Source organism: Camelus dromedarius, chromosome 10, assembly GCF_036321535.1.
Source record: "Camelus dromedarius isolate mCamDro1 chromosome 10, mCamDro1.pat, whole genome shotgun sequence".
Lineage (NCBI taxonomy): Eukaryota > Metazoa > Chordata > Mammalia > Artiodactyla > Camelidae > Camelus > Camelus dromedarius.
The window spans coordinates 33,064,386-33,084,300 of NC_087445.1; the positions used below are offsets into that span (position 1 = coordinate 33,064,386).

General features: G+C 44.9%; 1 long non-coding RNA gene across 1 annotated transcript in view; it reads left to right on the forward strand.

Moving 5' to 3' along the window:
- The first annotated feature begins 1,007 nt into the window (after positions 1–1,007).
- Positions 1,008–19,915, forward strand: part of LOC105100271 (uncharacterized) — a 243,631-nt gene continuing 224,723 nt past the window's right edge. The window contains exon 1 of the long non-coding RNA XR_010382664.1: positions 1,008–1,045. This is a non-coding gene — a long non-coding RNA (uncharacterized LOC105100271). The remainder of the gene's footprint in view (positions 1,046–19,915) is intronic.

The following is a 19,915-nucleotide window of genomic DNA, read 5'->3' on the forward strand; positions in this document are numbered from 1 at the left end:
TTATTACATTACATTATTATATTACTCGTCTTTTCTTGTTTTATTACTAGTGATCTGTTTTAGGTTGGGTTAACCCATTTTTTTGGCTCATTCATAAGTTTGCTTGAGGAGGGAATATTTGATTCTGTTTTAACCCAAAAATCTCTTGACAAATCAGATTCAGATATGTTAATTACACAGTAGACTACAGCCCTTTTTTTCTATTCTATAAATGTGGTGTCATTTCTTTTCTCCAAATTATCACTTCCCCAGCTATATAAGGATTTTTAGAACATTTCCTCCAAACTTGAGTCATCAACAGGTGAGCTTTCTATCATGTGAACATCTGATGGCTTGAAATCGAGTGTGAGAACCCTCAGGAAGGCATGTGCACAGGGCTGGAAGGCTCTGTGACATGGTGCTTTGGTTTAGCTGTGGCAGTTTCCACCCCTATTCAAATTAATTTTTAACTATTTATGCTCAATATTCAGACTCCATCATATTTTTATAATTTTTTCCAAAAAAAATCAAAATGGGAGAGGGAAGAGACGAGAGGTCTTATTCTGTTTCTTTATAGCTCAGCAGTATTATAGCCATGGTCAATGCTGTTAAACTTTGGAAAGTTTAAATTTTCATTTACTTGCAGAGACACCTTCACTCTGGCAATTCGGGGAAAGAGCCATGGATGAAAGCCACTCAGATACCCTGAGATGGGAGGAGTAGTCCGTCCCCCGGTTCACACTCCACCGCCATCCCATCCCATCCCATCCAGGAGATGCCTTGAAGTCAGCATCTCTCTCCAGCAAACAACCACTGTCTCTGGTCCCCTCAAAGAGCGCCAGCAGCAGTCAGACTTATCTTGGCTGATCAAGACACAAAATTGGTCCTTCTAGTACTAATATCCCTTGAAACAAGCAGCACCCCTCTACCTGATCCAACTTGAGATGAGAAACTCAAGGGCAATGAACTCAATCCACACTGGGAGCTTCAGAGGCAGCTGGAAAAATGAATGGAGACTTTGAGATGAAGGCTGCATCGGGAAGTGTGAGCAGCCAAACCCCAACAGGTGAACAAAAAACCTAGCCTTTCCGTCTTGACAGCCTGTCCTGGAATCTTAGAACCTTAGATGCCTACTTCACATCTATGCAGATTAAAAAAAAAAAATCTGAGGCCCAGAGAGAGAAAAGATCTAGCCCAAGTATTCCAACAAGTTCTAGGTGAAGGTGAGGATTATAGCCAGGCTTCCTGTCTCCAGGCCAGTTCTCATTCTTGCACAGGAATTTTAGAGCAAGGAGTAAGGATAGTGAAAGAAACAGGAGAAGCTTTATTTTGGTGGCAGAGGAAATATAATCTGAAACTTACAGAAAAGTTGCAAGACTCATACACACACTCTTCAGCAGATTCACCAGTTGTTTACATTTGCCCCATGTTCTCAGTCTTTCTCTAAATATAGTTATGTTTACACATATTTTGGAGCCATTTGAGAGTGAGCTGGAGATACGGCCCTTTATCTCTAAATACTTCTGTGTGTCTTTCCTTAGACAAGGACATTTTCTTACATAATCATAGTACAGTTCTCCAAAATCAGGAAATTCAACAGGGACATAATGACTGTTCTCTAATTCACCGTCTATATTCCAGTTTTGCCCATTGCCCTGATAATGTACTTTACGCCTCCTATTTTTCTGGTCCCGTGTCTAGACCAGAGTCACACAGGGCATTTTGTGGTTATGCCTCTTTAGTCTCCTTGAATCTGGAATAGTTCTTCAGCATTTCTTGGCCATTATGGACTTCGGCATTTTTGAAGAGCACAAGGAGTTATTCCAGCATATCCTCAATCTGGGTTGGCCTGCCTGGCCCCAGAGTTTGCTGTGTCTGAGCAGGAACAGCACAGAAGTGATGCTGTGTTTCAGATGCTCCAGGAGGCACCTTCAGTTCGTCCTATTTTTGGTGATGTTAGCTTTGATCTTTTGGGTAAGGAGGGTTTCTTTCCCTTCTTAATTTGAAGCTACTTCTTTTTGAATTAATAAGTAATTTGGAGGGATGCATGCTGTGACTGTGGAAATGTTATGTTTCTCCTCAAACCTTTGGCATCCATTGATGATTTTCTACCTCTACCATTTGGAAGGGTTGCTCTTTAAGTATAGCTGGATAATATCTGGAGTATTCCCTGACGTATTTTTCCTTCTCAATAATTCCTCTTCATTCTGTAGTGTTTTCACTGCTGGGACGAAGGCCAAGGCTCAGCGTCCCCGGGAAGTGTGGGTGCTAGGGGCCTTCAAGAACAGAGTCAGATTCTTGACTCCGTGTTCCAGAAACAGCTCTTGAAAGCCACAGTTGTCCATTTTAAGAGACTGGCATTTTTACAAGAAGAGAGATGTTCTTTCTTCCTCCTTCTCTTCTTTTAATTTTAAAAGGTTGGCTTTGGTGATTAGTAGCAAAGCCTAACCCCAGTACAATAATTAATTCAGGGCAGAAACTTCAGTAGATGCTAAAACCTGTTGGAGGATAGGCTTGATGCCAAAAGGATTATATTTCAGATTTCTTACAAATTTCAAATCAAGGATGGTACCTTTGAAGGAGAGATCTTGCGGTTGTCACCTTATCCACGCCATCACAGTGAGTATTACTGACATTAAGTGCCTCCTGATAAGATGCTCTCTCACTGTGTTTAAAATGAGTATCACCTATGAATGGTTTAATCTGAATCATCTGGTCTCTAGACTCAGTTTCTAATTTATCAGAAATATGTGGGAGAGAGGAGCGGGTTAAATGAAACCACAAGGAAGCTACCAGACAGATTCAGAATGTGGGACTTTTTCCCCCATAGGGAAGAATAAGGGGCCGTGCTAGACGAGAAGATAGTAAAGAGACAAAACAGCCAAACCTAACAGTTGACCTTGATAGGATTCTGTTTTTAGTTTTTTTGTTTTTTAAGCCACAAAATAGGTTATTGGGATACTTGGAGAAATTTTAACATGGACTCAGCATTAATGAATTGTTGGAATTGTGATAATAGTGAAATCATTGTCAAATTTCTTATTTGTGATAATGATAGAGTAATTGTATGTGAGAATATATTTTTAGAGCGCACCTGCTGAGGGGTTTGGAGGTGTTGTGTCGTAACTGTGGGGAGAAAATTCTTCATCGATTTCTGCACATCTTGTGAGCAAAGATGCTAACATCTTTTATGCCAAACAATCTTTCTGATGACATTTGACTGGCAGGCAGCCTTGGAAGACAGCGTGTCTCTCTCTCTTAAGTCAAAGGGAACTGTTTTTAGAGTGTAGCATAAAAAAATAATGTCTTCCTCTGGGGTAAAAGTCAAGCAGGTTTCCTTGCAAACCATTATAAGAGATTTGGGCTTCCCGAGGCTCGGGTTCCTTAACTGTGACAAATCCACTGTGTGTGCAGCACCCACTCAGGCTGCTCTGTGTTAACACCCTGGGAACTGAGGCCAAGAGAAACCGATGTGAGGAAGAAGCTCATGCCACGTGCTGTGCTGGGAGTAGTTAAGTCCTTTTTCTCTGACCCAGGAGCCTAGTGTCTTCTACCAACATTCATAAAACTGTGGTTGTTAACTTGCTGTTGGAAGAACTCATATCTGACAAAGGGCTTGTATCTAACATATGCAAAGAACTAACTCTTAAAGCTCTTAGTAAGAAAAAAAAAAAAAACAATTAAAAAGTGAATAAAAGATCTGAACGACACTTCACCAAAGAAGACATACAAATGGCAGATAGGCATATGAAAAGAGATGCCCCACATCACAGTCATTAGGGAAATACAAGTGAAAACAATAATGAGACCACTACATGCCTATCAGAATGGCCAAAATCCAAAACACTGACAACACCCAATGCTGGCGAGGATGTGGATAAACAGGAACTATCATTCATTGCTGGCAGGAATGCAAAATGGTACAGCTAGTTTTTAAGACAAATTTGGCAGTTTATTAAAAAGCTAAACACAGTCTTAGCATACCATCCAGCAATCACACTGCTAAGTTTTTACCTAAACTAGTTGAAAACTTCTGTGTGCACAAAAACCTAAACACAAATGTTTATAGAAGCTTTACTTAGAATTGTCAAAAACTAGAAGCAACCAAGATGCCCTTAAAAAGCTGCATGAATATGGTACATCTGTACAATGGGATGCCATTCACCAGTAAGAAGAAATGAACTATGAAGCCACGAAAAGACATAGAGGACTGTTAAATTCATATTTAAGTGAAAGAAACCAGTCTGAAAAGGCTGTGCACTGTATGATTCCAACGGTATGATATTTTGAAAAGATAAAAGTATAGAGGCAGTTAAAAAAAATCCGTATTTGCTAGGAGTTTGGTGGGGATGGAGGGTGAGGGAGAGATGAATAAACAGAACTCAGGATTTTTAGGGCAGTGAATCTATTCTGTGGATACATGACATACTTTTGTCCAATCCCATGGGGCAGCACATAGAGTGAACCCTAGTGTGAACTATGGACTTTAATTAACAATAATACATCACTATTGGTTCATCAGTTGTAACACATGTACCGCACTGATGTACAAGGTTCTTAATAGGAGAAACAGTGGGTGGCAGTTGGGGGTGAGAGTATGTAAGAACTTTCTGTACTTTCTGCTAAATTTTTCTGAAAACCTAAAATCTGATTTTTTGAAAATTTTGATTTTCTTTAAAAGGTTAAAAAAAAGTATGAGTGGAGAGAGAGAGTGTTAACTGGTGTTGAATCGAGGTGGAGGGTATATAAGTTTTCATTTTACTATTCTTTCTACTATCCTTCTGTGTTTCCTGATAAAAATGAGGGGCTGGCGCCAGATCTAGAGGACTGGGAACACTGAGTGTGTGTCTTTAGGGAAATAGGTGATGATGCCAGACCAGGTTTTCTGCCATTGAAAGGATGACAGACTCTTTCTTATTCGGGGGTGGGTGGGAGATGATTGTTGAGGGAATTTAATGAGAAGAGTGAGGGTGAGAAACTGCTGTAATTTCTTTTTCCTTTTTTGTTTTATTGAAGTATAGTTGATTTACAGTGTTGTGTTAGTTTCTGGTATACAGCATAGTGATTCAGTTATACATATACATATATATATTTTTCTTTTTCATTATTTACAAAAGGGAAACAGATTCACAGACATCAAAAGTAAACTTATGGTTACCAGAGGGGAAAGTAGGGGGAGGATAAATTAGGAGTTTGGGATTAAAAGATGCAAACTACTATATACAGAATAGATAAACAACAAAGTCCTACTGTAGAGCATAGGGAACTAGGTTCAATGGCTGTAAGAACTACTAGGTTCTTGAGAGGGAGGTCCGCCTTCCTCTTGCCTGATTGGGTCGATACCTCCCAGTAGGTGGATGGAAGGGAACGCAAAACCTCAGATAATGGATGACCTCTGAGGACAGGGGAAATTTGTATCTTGTGATTCCTACGGGTATATTTGAGGGAGACTGCAAGTATCTTAGAGGAGCCCCAGGTTCGGGGTGCTGGTCACAGCACAATGGAAACAGTGGCATGTTTAGGCAGGAAGAACCTAAGATGGCACTCTGCACCTGATCTATGATGCTGTAAGGGCGGGGACAGCAGCCCAATGACTGCAGGCTGCCCGTGAGGCTCTGTGTGAGCATGAGGGAGGCCCATCGGCCAGGAACAGGGGCTCCAAGGGCGAGGGCACTGGAGCAGTGGATTCCTTAAGTTAAGAGATAACGAACAAAGAACACGCGGGATAAGTCACTTCAGCAGAGGATTCCTGCTGAGAAGCAGCCATGGGCCAGACCCCAGCCTTCCACCACCCACCAGGTCATGTGTTACATGACCTCCTGTGTGCCCCTGTGCCACTTTTAGGATGAGAGAGAGGAGGGCAATAATCCAAATTAATCAGCATTTCCCCACTTAAGACTGGGTTTAAATCAGAAGTGCATGAGTTACTTCAAAATAACTAGCCAATACAGTGATTGAAGGAAAGCTACAAATTAAGTTACATATTAGCTAGCCTGAATCTGTCCAGAAAGACACTGACTTTATTTAAAACCCTGGACCAGTTTGTGGATTCTCATTGGGCCTACCTTTCTGTGGCTTTCAAGTCAGCAAAATTCTTAAAATGCTTAAAACTTTAAATGATAAGGGAATAAAATAAAATTGTATAACTGTTCCTATTGGTCTGTATAACAGTTATGGAATACAAGTGTGTCCCCTCTGAATTTTTATGTTGAAGCCCTAAGCCCCACTGTGGCTGTATTTGGAGAAAGGAAGTAATTAAGGTTAAATGAAGTGATAAGGGTGGGGCCCTAGGCTGGTAAGATTAGTGTCCTTATAAGAAAGGTTAGAGAGAGGAGGTAATTTGTTATAGCAGTCTGGGAAGACTGATACAATAACTAAAAGCTACTAAAAACAATCACTAATCTAATTCAAAAGGCCTTGAAAAAATATATATTCTCTGTACATTTTCTTGAGGGAACAGCAAAGGGAGAATAATATGGTACAACAGCAAAACTAAAATTATCCCCCCTGTGATTGGTCCCACTTTTCAAAATTCCACACCCCTGGTAGGTCCCCAAAGCTCTCTTTTCTCCTTTCTAAACTGCACTATTCCATAAAGTATTGCCTAGCCAGATGTGGCTTTTGAAATGTGGCAAAGCTGGTTGAGAAACTGATTTTTCAAATTCTGTTTAATTTTAATTAATTTAAATTTAAAAAGCCAAAGCACTGTGAAGCATTTTCCCATTACACACACATGCATTGTTTTTGTAGAGGTAAATTTCACTGTAATTGTTGCATCACTTAATTTATCATAGTCTGGGCATTTTTGTTATTCCGGTGTTACACATGAACACATGGCTGTTGTAGTCAGCATCGAGGGTTGCTTCAGTTCCACTGACTTTTTTTCCCCTGTGTATTGATATAGTATGATTTTTTGAACATTTTAAACAGACAGCATGTACTATAGTAATTCCCTTGTAAATTGTGATTGGTAATCAAGCTGAAATACTTATTTTTTTTGTTATAATTAAATCAGTTTTCTAATTAAGGAAGTACATATGAACAAATTTTTAAATTTAAAAAACTGTACCACGGATGCAGAATTGAACAGAGATAGAGAAGCTAGTACTATGATGCCTTTGTCTGTCTGGGCTGCTATAACAAAAATGCCACAGACAAGGTGGCTTCAATAGCAGACATTTCTCACAATTCCAGAGGCTGGAAAGTCTGAGATCAAGGTGCTGGCAGATTTGCTGTCTGGAGAGGACCAACTTCCTGGTTCATTACAGTGTGTCCTCTCCCAGTGTTCTCAAGGGGCAGAAGGGGCAAGGGAGCTCTCCGGGGGCCCTTTTCTAAGGGCACCAATCTCATTCATGAGAGCCCTCATGACCTAATCACCTCCCAAAGTCCTCATCTCCAACACCATCACACTGGCGATTAGATTTTAACTTGTGAATTTTGAGAGGACACAAAGAGTCTATAGCATAGGACTAAAAGAGTGGAAAAAAAAAAAAAAAGGCTGGAAGGAGGTATGTTGGAGAGTTCACAAAGAATGGCAATTTCCATTTGCTATCGCAGAACAAAATGAGAAAATGTGTAAAAATTGAGACATTTTAAGCCAATAATAGTGAAATTTCCTTTCAACAGTCAAAAAACAATCTACAGGATTCATTACCTGAAATCAGAATTAAATGTTCAAATTTTTAAAAAATAATTTTTAACAGGTTTTGAATTTGTAACTTTGAATTCTTGCATGTGCGTGTGCACACACAACTATTTTTAATAGAAAAAAATATTCTTAGATGGATAGATGGTAAAAAACGTATTTGTTATAGAAACTCTGAAAACTCAGTTATAGAAACGACAGAAAATTATGAGAACCCTAAAACTATTTTACAAAAATTAGACGATCTTAAGCAAAGAATTGTCCATAGAATTCAAGACCTTTCTAATGATATCAAAGAGCAATTAATTCAAAATTTAAACAATTTCAAGTACTTTTCTTTAGCTTCAGATGTGCCATGTGATACAACACATACTGCCCAGTGAATACTTGGGGTACATTTTACATCAAAGCACTTCCAAATTTACAGAGAGTTATCAACCTGTGACTTCAAAGTTAATGGTATAAGTAGTTAAAAATCTTTTTCATCTGTCAAAGAAGACCTTCCCCTAAATAAAGATTAGTTTCTATCATGGGGAATAGGGTTCCTTCACGATCGCTAAGTCAGGTCAAAAGACAGGATTCACTGTAATTTTAATACAAGAGGACATGGATGTGTCCCTCGTGGCTGCGTTCTGCTGTCCGGGGTTGACAGTGATGAATTTATTTGAGCCCTGTGTTCCTGGGAAAGGCTACGATAAACATTCTAACACTTTCTGAGAGAAGACTGCCTCCACCCTTCCTCAAAGACTAGGACTCCCTCGGTTACCAGGCTTACATTCCAGGCTCCCTTTGCTATCTTTGGAGGAAAATAAATAAAATTTTTTTTTCCTTCAAAGAAAAGGAAAGGAGTCCTAATTTTTTTTTCCTTCATACAATGAAATGTCACAGAAATTTACTGACAGATACAAAACTTCAGTATTCATAGGGTAAAATCTGTCACATCTTCATCCAACAAAATTTGGCATTTATATTAAAGAGAATTATTTGCATCCTATTAGACCTCCAAAAGTTAACTTCTATCTTCACAGAATTGCAAAGTAGTCAGAGACAATGGAAGGTACAGACCTCTTCAGAATCAGATAACTCTGGAAAGTTCCTCTAAATACTTAGCATTCTTTTGAAAGGACACTCAGTAATCTTCGGGCCCATGACAAGTGTTCAGTTTTTCCTAGCATGTTTAAATTGTATGGATTTAAATTTTACAAGGCAAAATTCAGTATACCAGGAACTTGGTAGAGAATATAAACGTCAACTGTTCACTATCCAGTTATTATCAAGTAAGAGAAATTTTATATCATCTCTCTCTCTAAATATATGTACATATATATATACTTACACACATACTTAACTACATAGGGATACCTAGACCAAAAAAAAAAAAAAAAAAAAAGCACTCCATTCACTTTTCCCAAAGACAAATAGCCTAGACTTGAGCTTTGGAGCTAGACAGGCATCCGTCAGAGTGCTCTGTGTCTGAAGCACAGTGTCTCTGTCCCTGTAGAAATGTGTTTACACACCTAGGGACACCAATAGAAGCAAACACACAAAATTGAAATTCTGTGACTTGTGAAGATATCTTGGGCTAAGATGCACACTTGGGTCCAGCTGCCACCGCCCGCAGCCCTGTCTATCCCATCTCCCTCCATTCGTGCCCCTACCACAGGGAAGGGCATGTTCTCCTCCATCCTTTCTGTCTTTTCCTAGAGTTCCTAAGAATCAGAATCTCTGAGGATGGGGGCCCAGCATCAGCATTTTTAAAGATCCCAGATGATTGCAATTTGCATTAAAATATAAACAATCTTGCATTTAGTTTGCAAAACTTCTCTGACAGCAAAGGTTTCTTTGTTACCCTTAATCCAGACACACATTCTATAAAATTAATAGAATGATTAGATCACGGGGAAAGTTACACAATACTAGAGTTAAAGGGAATCTGTGGTCCAAAAGGGAGAAGGGACTTGTTCAAAGTGACTCATCCACTCAGTGGTAGAGCCAGGAACAGCTGGTGTGGTGGGCAGAATTTTAAGACGGTGCCCATGACCTTTGCTCCCTGTTGCTACCTCTGTGATTGTATAATGTCACACGACACAAAGGAAATTATCCAGGTGGACTTGATCTAATCCCATGAGCCCTTTAAAAACAGAACATTTTCTCAATCTAGTGGCAGGAGAAGACATCAGGAAAACTGAAATGTGAGGCAGATTTGGCATGGCGGAGTTATCTTGTTGAGATGGAGGGGGCCTTGCAGAAGGATCTTTTAATGCTGTGACGATAAGAAGTGTATATTTGGTTTTCATCCCTGGTTCCTGGCACAGCGCTCTGAAAACCCTTGCAATTTCCTAAGTGACAGAGGTGAGAAGAATGTCTTTTGTTGATCATAAGCCCCTTTCCACCTTTTGATGGGCCCCTAGCTAGCTGCAGACTGGGGGTTGGTTCCAGAGGAGCCGACCATGTGATTAGAGGGTTGGGACTTGCAGCTCCAACCCCCTGACCTCCAGGAAGGGGACAGGGGCTGAGCCTGAGCTGGTCGCTACTGGCAGGTGAGGTAACCAGCGGTGCCTGTACCGAGGCCTCCGCGGTAGCCCAGAAGGACGGGCTTGCGGGCCTTGTGGGTTGGTGAGCTCACCCCCAGGCTGGGGGGCTGGCTAGCCCTCGCTCCACGGGGACAGACGCGCTTGTGCTCCGGGCTCTTCTGGAGTTCACCCTATACACCTGGCTCTTTTAAAATCATTTTTATATCCTTTATAATAAACCAGTACCCATAAGCAGTGTTTCCCTGAGTTCTGGGCCCTGTGGTAGCAGATTATGAAACCTGAGGAAGGGGTTATGGGGACCTCTCAGCTTTACAGGCAGCTGGTTTATAGGCCGCTTGGGTTTGTGACTGAGTCTGAAGTGGAGGCGTCTCGCAGGGCTGAGAGCTCGGCCCGTGGGGTCTGCGTTTACTCTGGGTAGAACCGGAATTGAATTAAATTGTAGGATAACCGGTTGGTGTCCGCAGAGAATGGAGAAGTGCTTGGTGTAGAAAGCCCACACATTTCACATCAGAAGTGCTGCCAGTGAAAACAGATAACAGGCCTTGAGGAGCTGAGGGGGAGCCTGGACAAAGAGAGGAACCTCAGCCCTGCAAAGGCAAGGGGCTGAATTTGGCCAGTGACTGGAATGAGCTCAGAAGCCATCGGTCCACAGAACCTCTGGGTAAGAGCCCAACCTGTCCAGCATCTTAATCTCGGCTTTGTGAGACCCGAAGCAGAGGACCCAGACAAGTCCTTCTGGGCTTCTGATCTATAGGCTGTGAGATAACACTGTTCTGAGCTGCGGAGTTTGTGGCGATGTGTTATGCAGCAGTAGAAATCTAACACACCTGGGTCTGGGGGCCTTCTGCCTTCGCAGACCGGCCGGAAGCTGCCTTCTGTGTCCCTCGTGAGGCGTGCCACGGCTGAGAGAGCTGAAGGAATTTGAGCTGAGCTGTCATCTCTGCTGATGAAAACCCCACATTGCCTTTGTTGAGTGGCTCCCAGGAGCCAGGCACTGTAACCAGAAACTTTGCATTTGTCACTTTGCTTCATTCTCAACAACTCTCCATAGAGTTTATGGAACTCTCCGTTTTAGAGATAAAGAACCCAAGGCCCAGTAAAGCAAGGAAGTAGTCCAAGGTCATGCTGCTGGTGGGTGGAGAGGTCCAAATCAGGCCTGTCTGACCCCGTGGCTTTGTGCCGATGACACTGAATGACCTCGCGTTAGCTTGCTAGGGCTCCTCCCACAATGTACCTCAGACTGAGTGGCTTAAGTAACAGAAGTTTATTGTCTGTCAGTTCTGGAGGCTGCAAGTCCAAGGTCAAGGTCTCAGCAGGGTTGATTTCTTCTGTTGGCTTTGAGGGAAGGTCTAACAGATCCACGCCCCTCCTTAGGTTCTGGTGGTTTGTTGACAGTTGTTGGCATTCCTCGGTCTGTAGAAGCATCACTTTGCTCTTTCCATCGCGCGGTACTCTCCTTGCATGCATCTGCTCTGTGTCCACATGTCCCCTTTTTGTGTGGACAGTCATGTTGGATTAGTGTCCACCCCAATGACCTCATCTTACCTTGATCATCTTCAAGGACCCTGTTTCACATTCGCAGGCCCTAGGGGTAAGGACTTCAGCATCTTCAGCCTGTTACAGACCTCAGCTGCATTTCTTCAAGAGAAGCACCCCTGTGTGCAGATGTGTGTTGCCTTGTGTTGTTAATCCCCGAGCTGGACATTGAAATCAGTACCCAGGCCCTAGGCCGGGAGATTAAAGGAAGCTTTAGGGTTCCCTTCTGCCCTTTCAGTCTTCCTGTTCCTTATCATCCCATGCCTTCCTTCAGGCGGCCTCCTGGGATCCCTGTGAGAGGCAGCTGTCAAGCGCTCCTGACCCGTTGCCCCTGCTTTGTGAGGGAAGCTGCCTGTTCTCAGCAGCGTTGCCTAGAGGCCGCCGGCTCCCGCTGGGTGAGTCCTGCAGGTGGGGGGAGGGCTGGGTGGGGCTGCATCAGGGCATTGATGGGGCTTTCTGGGAGGACAGTGACACCTGGGCATAGGCCAGAGGTCAGAAAACACCTGCTGCCATCACTTTACTTGCTTGTTTCTTCTTTTACCGGAGGTGAGCTTATCAATAGGGGGAAAAAAAACCCTACCGTTTGTTACCCTTACAGTGCTGGCCAGGCCCTGTTCTAGGGGCTTTACATGTAAGATCTCTGTTTCCCTTACCTTACTCAGTGCTTTCTAGTTTGCAGAGCGTTTTCTCGTCTGATCTTTACTGCCTCCTTTTGAGAGAGTAGGAGACTTTATTTGCCTTTTGTGGATAGGAAGTAACGAGGGACAGGACGGCGCACCATCCGCGACGTAGGCAGGACTGAAACCTGGTTCACAGAGGCAGCCGGACTTGCCCGCGGGAGCAGCTAAGGTCCTACTGCAGACGGGGCATTGTGCTCCCGCCTGTTGCTGGGGCCTTTTAGAGCTTGCCTCCCTCTAAGGTCCCAGGGGAGGACAGCCATGTCTTCGAGCCCTGCACAGTCCTGACAGCCGTGTGTGCGTGTCTCTCTCACGTACACCCGGGCAGGCACACACACAAGCCTTGTGACCTCACTTGTGGGAAGAAACCAGAGCCTGAGTTTGATAAGCTCTCTGGAGGGGTCTACATCCTCCCCATCAGTGCGCACCACCCTCTTCTCCCAAGGGACCGATCGAAGGGCAGCCTCAGCCTGATGCTGTCTTAATCCTAGCTGGATCTTGGCTGCCTGTTCTTCTTCAGGCAGCACAGGGCCAGCATACAGTAGGTGCTCTATGAAGAATGATGATGGTCTGTGTTTATGTATTAGCCATCCATTGCTGCATAACAAATTACTCTAAATTTAGTAGCTTGAAAAAAATATGTATGTATTATCTCCTAGTTTCTACGGGGCAGGAATCCAGGTAAGATTGAACTGGGGGGTTCTGGCCCAGGGTCTCACATGAGGTAGCCGTCACGCTGTCACCCAGCCCCACAGTCATCCGGGGTTGGGGGATCTGCTTCCAAGCTTACCCCCGGGGTGGAGTTGCTAGTAGGCTCAGTTTCCTTTGGCTAGAGGCTGGACGCCTCACCGCACAGGCCTCCCGGCTGGCTCCCTGCCTGCCCTCACAGCATGGCCACCGGCTTCCTCTAGAGCAAGAGGTGTGAGAGACAGCCCAAGGCAGAAGCAGACGTGGCACACTGTCACTTCTGCCCGTCCTATGAGTCACACTGATCAGCTCTGGTACTATGTGGGAGGGGACCAGGCAAGGTTGTGAAGGCCAAGGCCTGGGGCCATAAGGGACCATCTAGCAGGCCTGTTACCACAATTTGTCCCTACAAATATTTTACATTTTTCAGAGAACTTCTCATACATTAACTCATTTTTCAAAAACTTTTCCCCTCCGTGGGTTTATCTCATTTTCTCACTATATTAAAAGCCTCTCAAGGAAAGAGAATGTCACATTTCTAGATGGCTTGCCCCTCGCCGCCCCCAATCCTCCCAACCCAAACTAGAAAACGAAACAGAAATAAGCCAGGTTTCTGTGGATTTGGAAATAGGATTCATGGCATGAGTTAGGTAGGCTGCTTTACATTCTTGCCCTCAGTTTTCGCCTCTGCAAAATGGGGGTGCAGAGAAGAAACGGATGGACCAGATGTTCTTGAAGGACCCTTCCAGTGGCAGTTTTTTTTTCCCCAAAAGTGACGGGACTATCCCCATCTGACAGATGCAGAAACAAAGGCAGAGAGGTGGGGAGGTAACCCAGCAGTAGCAGAGCGGCCTCTGGCAAAGCCGGGGGCCGAACAGAATTCTCAGACCTGTTGGGACTGGTTAAATCTGAGCCAGCCAGCACTTTGCCTGCTGTCTTAGTGGTATAACTATTATTACTAGTACTACTAGTTCTGCTACCACCACCACCTCTGCCTTTCATTTAGCTTCTACTAACTGCCACGTCCCTTTCAAGGTTTATCTTATTCATATGAGTCACAATCATCCTATGCCATAGGATTTATTCCCATTTTACAGGGGCAAAAACTAACCTTCATGAGTTTTACCTGCATGATCAACCCTACAACCCCAAGGATGAGTGGGAAGCCGGAGTTTGAAATTTGGAGGCTGAGTGGAGGGCAGACTGAAACAGGACGCACCCAAAGACACAGGGTGACTTCCTCCCAGGACCCCGCAGTGTCTGACGAGGCGGCTGCACCACAAGCAGCTGCCACCACCCCATGCTGAAAGGGTGCGGTGACCTGCCCCCCCACCCCCGTTCCCATCCCCGACACTTGGGTGGAGGGTGACCTTGACCCCACAGCTATCGAACTACGTACATCTCAAGCAGGCAGACTGCTACATTCTGAGCCAAGTACAAGACGGGGGAAAGTGCAACATACTTCCTTTACGCATGACATGGTGACCTCCAGGCTGCAGAAAGATGCCAGGGCGGTGGGGCTGGAGAGGGAAGTGAAGACGAGTCTGCCTTAGGATGCCCTCCAAGCCTCTGCCATTTCCTGGCGGGACCTAGGCCTCCTTTCTCCCCATCTCAGGAAATCCACCTCTCTTCTCCTGGGTTTGGGCTGCTTGTGTTATAGCCCAACGTCAACTCCAGGCCCTAGTCTCTGTTGCCCTCCAGTTCGGCACGATCTCACCGTGCTCCTTAACGTGCTCCAGCCCTCCAAACAAAAGCCTGAGCGGCAGCCCTGAAAGCGTCTTAAAGAAGCTCCTGCTTCTCCCTGGGACGAGGGGGCTCAGGCCACAGAGGCCTGCTGGTTCCACTTGAGAAGTGTTGGGGTGGGGAGGAGGAAGCTCCCTCTTTATCGTTTGGAGCCTCTTCCAGCAAAGCGAAGGCAGAACTTAGTGGCTCCTTACATCATGCTCCATTCATTCCTTACAAGAGCCCTAAGTATCTGGTATTATTCTCCCAGCTTCGTACAAGAAACTGAGGCTCAGCAAAACTAAATTATTAGCCCCAGGTTATGCAACTAACAAGCAGCCGAGTCAGGGTTTGAACTCAAGATGTGTGCTACCTGAGCCGTAGGGGAGGGGTGGCGGCGCGGAGAACAGTGAGCACCTATCACATGCCGACTGTACCTTCTCGATGCTTTCTGGCATTGTTTAGTTTTAAGCCTTGCAACAACTCTGTGAGATAGGTATTTTGGGGCTGCTTTGTGGATTCTCAAACTGGCTCAGCAAGGTTAAGTAACTTGCCCAAGGACACAGAGCTTAGACTTGGCAGGAATCTAGAGGAGTTTGGAATGCCCTTGTAGGGCCTGCCTGCCTCCAGTCTCCAGGGCCGAGAGGGAATTCCGAGCTCTAGGAGCCCCAGATTAGATCACTGCTTACCAGGACTCCGCGTGTCCATCAGTAGGCGTGCATGTCCCTCCCACCTCCCACTCCCAGCTTCGTCACCACCACCTGCCCTGGGACCCGCAGGACCATCTTCCTGCTGCCCCTTCATCCGTGTTTATTACAGTCACCAGACAAAGCCTAGTACTGCTGGGTCATCACTCAGCCCCCAGACTTTCATCCTAACACCCCCTTTTCTAACCCCATCTTCTGTCCTTCCCAATTCTGCCGTACTTCCACTGCGCTCCTTGGAAATAGTGTCGATCAACAGCTCCCCTACACTCTTAGCCTCCCCTTTGAATGGTGAATACTCTCCCTCGCTGGCAGTATTACGTGTTTTGCGGTGGGGGCATTATTGGATGAGACGATCTTCGTCTTGTGGGACTGTTCCATGCTTTGCAGGACATTCAGTGTCCTTGGTCCATGTGCAGACTAGATACCAGTAAAATGACAATGAACCTCATGCCTGACTCTCCCTCGAGGATTCTGTTCACCCGCAGTCCTCTCAAATGGTGTTGATTTCATGTCCCACAACCCTCTCCTCCTGGGCCTGCCCTCCTTGCTCCTTATTGCTGCTTCCAGATCATTCTGCTTCCCTCCTCCCTAACTGTGCCAAACCAAGTTTGAATTGCAAGTCACCAGACCCCTCCCCCTTCTTATCACAACCATCTTCTGATCTCCAGGCCCTCCCTCTGGAGCAGGACCTGGCTCCCTCTGCAACGCCAATCCTCTCTCATTCCTGGTGACTCTAACATCCCCATGGAGGGGACTTCCAACACTTTGTCTCTTAGGTGCTGCACCTCCTCTTCTTAATGGCTGTACCTTCTACGCTACGTCAGACACTCACAGCCATGGACTTAATCTAGAACGTGTCACTAAGGGAACTGCAGCCTTTCCCCTAAAGTCATTTTCAATTGTCTCACTTTTTAAAAAAAATTACTGTCTAATGTTCCAGTTCACTTTAGTGTATGAGCTTCAAAAATCCTGCTGCTGCACCAGGTTCTGCAATGCATTGAACCTGCCACCATTTCCCTGTTCCTCAAGCCCTCACGGTGTGCTCTTGCCCCAGGGCATTTGCACTGGAGGCTTGCTCTTCCCCACATCCCCACAGGGTTAACTCCTCACCTCCTTTTAAAGCTTTGCTCCGGTACCATCCTTCGCAGTGAGGCTTCCCTGATCACTTTATTTAAAAGTGCCCCCCCCAATACTGTTATTCCTCATGCTCTTATGGTTAGTTTCTCTCCATTGTACTTAAATTACTACGATACTGTACAGTTTTATTTTTATTTATTCCTCTGGGATGGAAGCTTTATGAGGGCAGGAAATTTTGTTCACTGTGACCCAGGGCCTAGAACAGTGCTTGGCACCTGTGTGGTTATCAATAAGTATTTGTTGAATGACAAAAATGCGCTAGGGGTGCATTTTGAAGCCAGTTCAGCTGGACCACGAAGTTCCTCCTCCCTGCTACTCTGTGTCCTTTCAAGATGAACTTCGGTCATGAACTAGACTTCCGAAGCTAGTGAGTGAGTAGCTTTTCTGAGGATGGAGTAGGGGCGTGTGGGAAGGGAACCCTGTGAAACACCCGGATGTTAGTGATGGGCAATAGAGTACCAACTGAAGTTTTGAGAAAAGGTGAAAATTCAGATGGCTTGCTGACCTGATGGAGGCGCAGAACTGGTCTCGCTGCTGCTTTGCTCTCTCCTCACTCTGCTTTCTCTTCCCTTCCCTCCCATCGGCATCTCCCACTTTCTATATTCTATGTATCTGTTTTCTCTTCCTCCCTCCCTCCGTCTCTGCCTCTCATTTTCTTACCTCTCACTCCTTGACCCCTTTTCTCCTCCCCCTAGCTTTCACAAAGAACAAAGCAAATTATTTTTTGGAAAGAATTTTAATTTCCAAGGTGTGGGGAGAATGAAGTTGGCCCCCTTCCTGAGGCTCCCTTGAGCTTCCTGCACTTTAATGAAACACATGGCCTGGAGGGAGGCTCGGTGAGTGGAGGTTGGTTGGTGGGTCTGTCCGGACTTGGGCTCTCTCGCTCCCTCCCTCTCTGTTTGGCCTCTGCCGCCCTAGGGAGTTGGGCTGAGCCGGGCAAATTTACTCCTGGCCCCTGATCCTGTGCTCCTCCTGACATAGAAAGAAATGACAGCATAGGGATGTTGAAGAAAGTTGAAAGAGGAGGGAGGGAGAAACCCCTCTTGACAGTGAATCTTGAAGCTGGTAGGAAAACATAATCCTCTTCCTAAAGGCCGAATTTCAGTTTCCATGGATGAGTCACCCTAAGGGAGGCTAGTTTCTCTCCTTCAATGAGTTAGCCTCCAACAGTTGAAAGTGGTAGAATCAAGGGCTGTTTCTGGCGGTGGGGCACCCCGTCCCACCAGGGGAAAGAGGAGGTGACCAGGAAAGCGCATGGCACGGATTTTGGTGGTCTTCATTGGGAAGTGGGTGTAGCAGCCTAGAAAGAACAAGGACTTTGGTTTCAGGCATCCTTGAGCTCAAATCTTTACTGCTTCTTTTCTACCCCGAAACCTTGGTCATGTTCCTTACTACTTTGTGCCTTCATTTCCTCTTCTGTCGAGTGGAGATAATGAGTGCCTACCTCGCTGGGTTGTTGTAAGGACTGGAGAAGATGTGTGTTAATAGTGATAAGGACAGTGGTGAAGATTAGTGTGAATTTGGACGTTTACTCTATGCCAGAATTGTGCCAAGTGTGCACACTAGTTCACATAAGGTGCCCAGAACAGTGGTTGGCATATAGTGGGCATTCAATATATTTTAAGTGCATTACCATCCAGTGTTCTGTAGGAGAGTGAGAAAAAGGCTTTGGGAGATGTGAACATTTAAGACGTGAATATTTCAAGTCACTTCTCTGTTGCAAGGTGGAGAAGTTTCAGCTTCCCTGGAACCTTGATATAGAAAGAAATATTCATCTGGTTGGATTTGGTTATGGCTGCAGAAAGAAACTACTACAAAATCTCAGTGGCTTTACCCAGAAAAGGTGTATATCTAACTTAGACTACCTGTCAGATGGGGTCAGCCTGGGCTTCTGCTGACCATTGTCACTCAGAGCTGTTGGCTGATGGATACTCCATCTTGCAATCTATTTCCATAGTTACCAAGACAGGAAAAAAGGAAGGCTGGGATACAGAGGCAGCAGTTGAATGCTTCTGTCCAGAAGCGATATATGTCTCTTTTGTTCACATTTGTTTGGCCAAAGCAAGCCACTTAGCCACACGTAACGTGAGTGCGGTGGAGAATTGCAATCCACCATGCACATATTCTGGGAGAACTAAATTATTTGTTAACAGCTCAGTGACATGGACCCTCATGACTGCCACAGAAGGACATGGTCTGGAAGCTGGATGTTAATGATGCTGTTTCTAAAGAATGGATGACGAGAGCTGTCGTGAGCTCTACCACCTAGTATATGGCAGAGTGGGTGCCAAGGACTTTGCATTCATATTTCAGCTAATCCTCCCAAAGAGGTCTTAATGATCTCATTATTATAATATGGAAACTGAGGCTCAGGGAGGTTTCTTTACAAAATCTTCATAGATATTAAGGGTAGCATGGTCATAGTCTGCCCAGGTTTTCTGGATTTATGGGGAAGTCCTTCAAAAAGAACAGTGTACTAGGAGACGGCTGAGACTAATTTCTAGTCTCACTTCCTCATTTTTAAAGTCTGAGCACATGCCAAGATGGCAAACAGGTCTTGAGTGTCAACTTTGACAGATTTGTGTTGGCTGCTGGAGAACTGCAATGAGAAGGCTTTCCAATGGGAAAGAGTAAAGTGATTGATTAACACTGTCTGCTGTGGGCATAGGCGGGTAGAGGGGTGGGCAGGCAGCATGAGAAACAGATGTTTGCCATCTCTGGGCATTTCTCTGAATTTCTTTGGGTTTCAGTTATATCTTACAAAACCAGGTTAATAAAAACTTGTGTGAGTAAAGGTAGTAAGTAGACTGGCCAGGATGGCTTCTTGATATCTTCAAAGGACACCAAAATGTCTGTTCCTAGCTGCATGTATTCCAGCTAATTTTATGCACGTTGTTCCGTAATGTAGTCATGAAAATCCATTTGTATGTTTGGGATGGGGTTGGGGAAAGGAACTCAACAGACTGAGTCATTGCAAATTGCTCCTAAGGACAGCAGAGCTGGAGGCCTTTGCTGGGAAGGAGGAGGCATTCACTGGCAGTTAGGGAAGCCAGTCATCACCGCCCTACCACACGTCGGTGAGCTGGATGTGCTTCCTGGTCTAAGTTCCAGGGCTCTGTTTCTCAGTCTGGGGTTATATGTTGGGCAGGTATGAATCCTCAGATAAACATGCCTCGTCTTTTCAGTGGTGATGTGGGGAATATGAGCAATATATTTTTCTTAAGGTAGGCAGGGTGTGTTAGTCAGGATCCAAATGGAAAATAGATGACATACTCAAAGGGTTTAATTGAA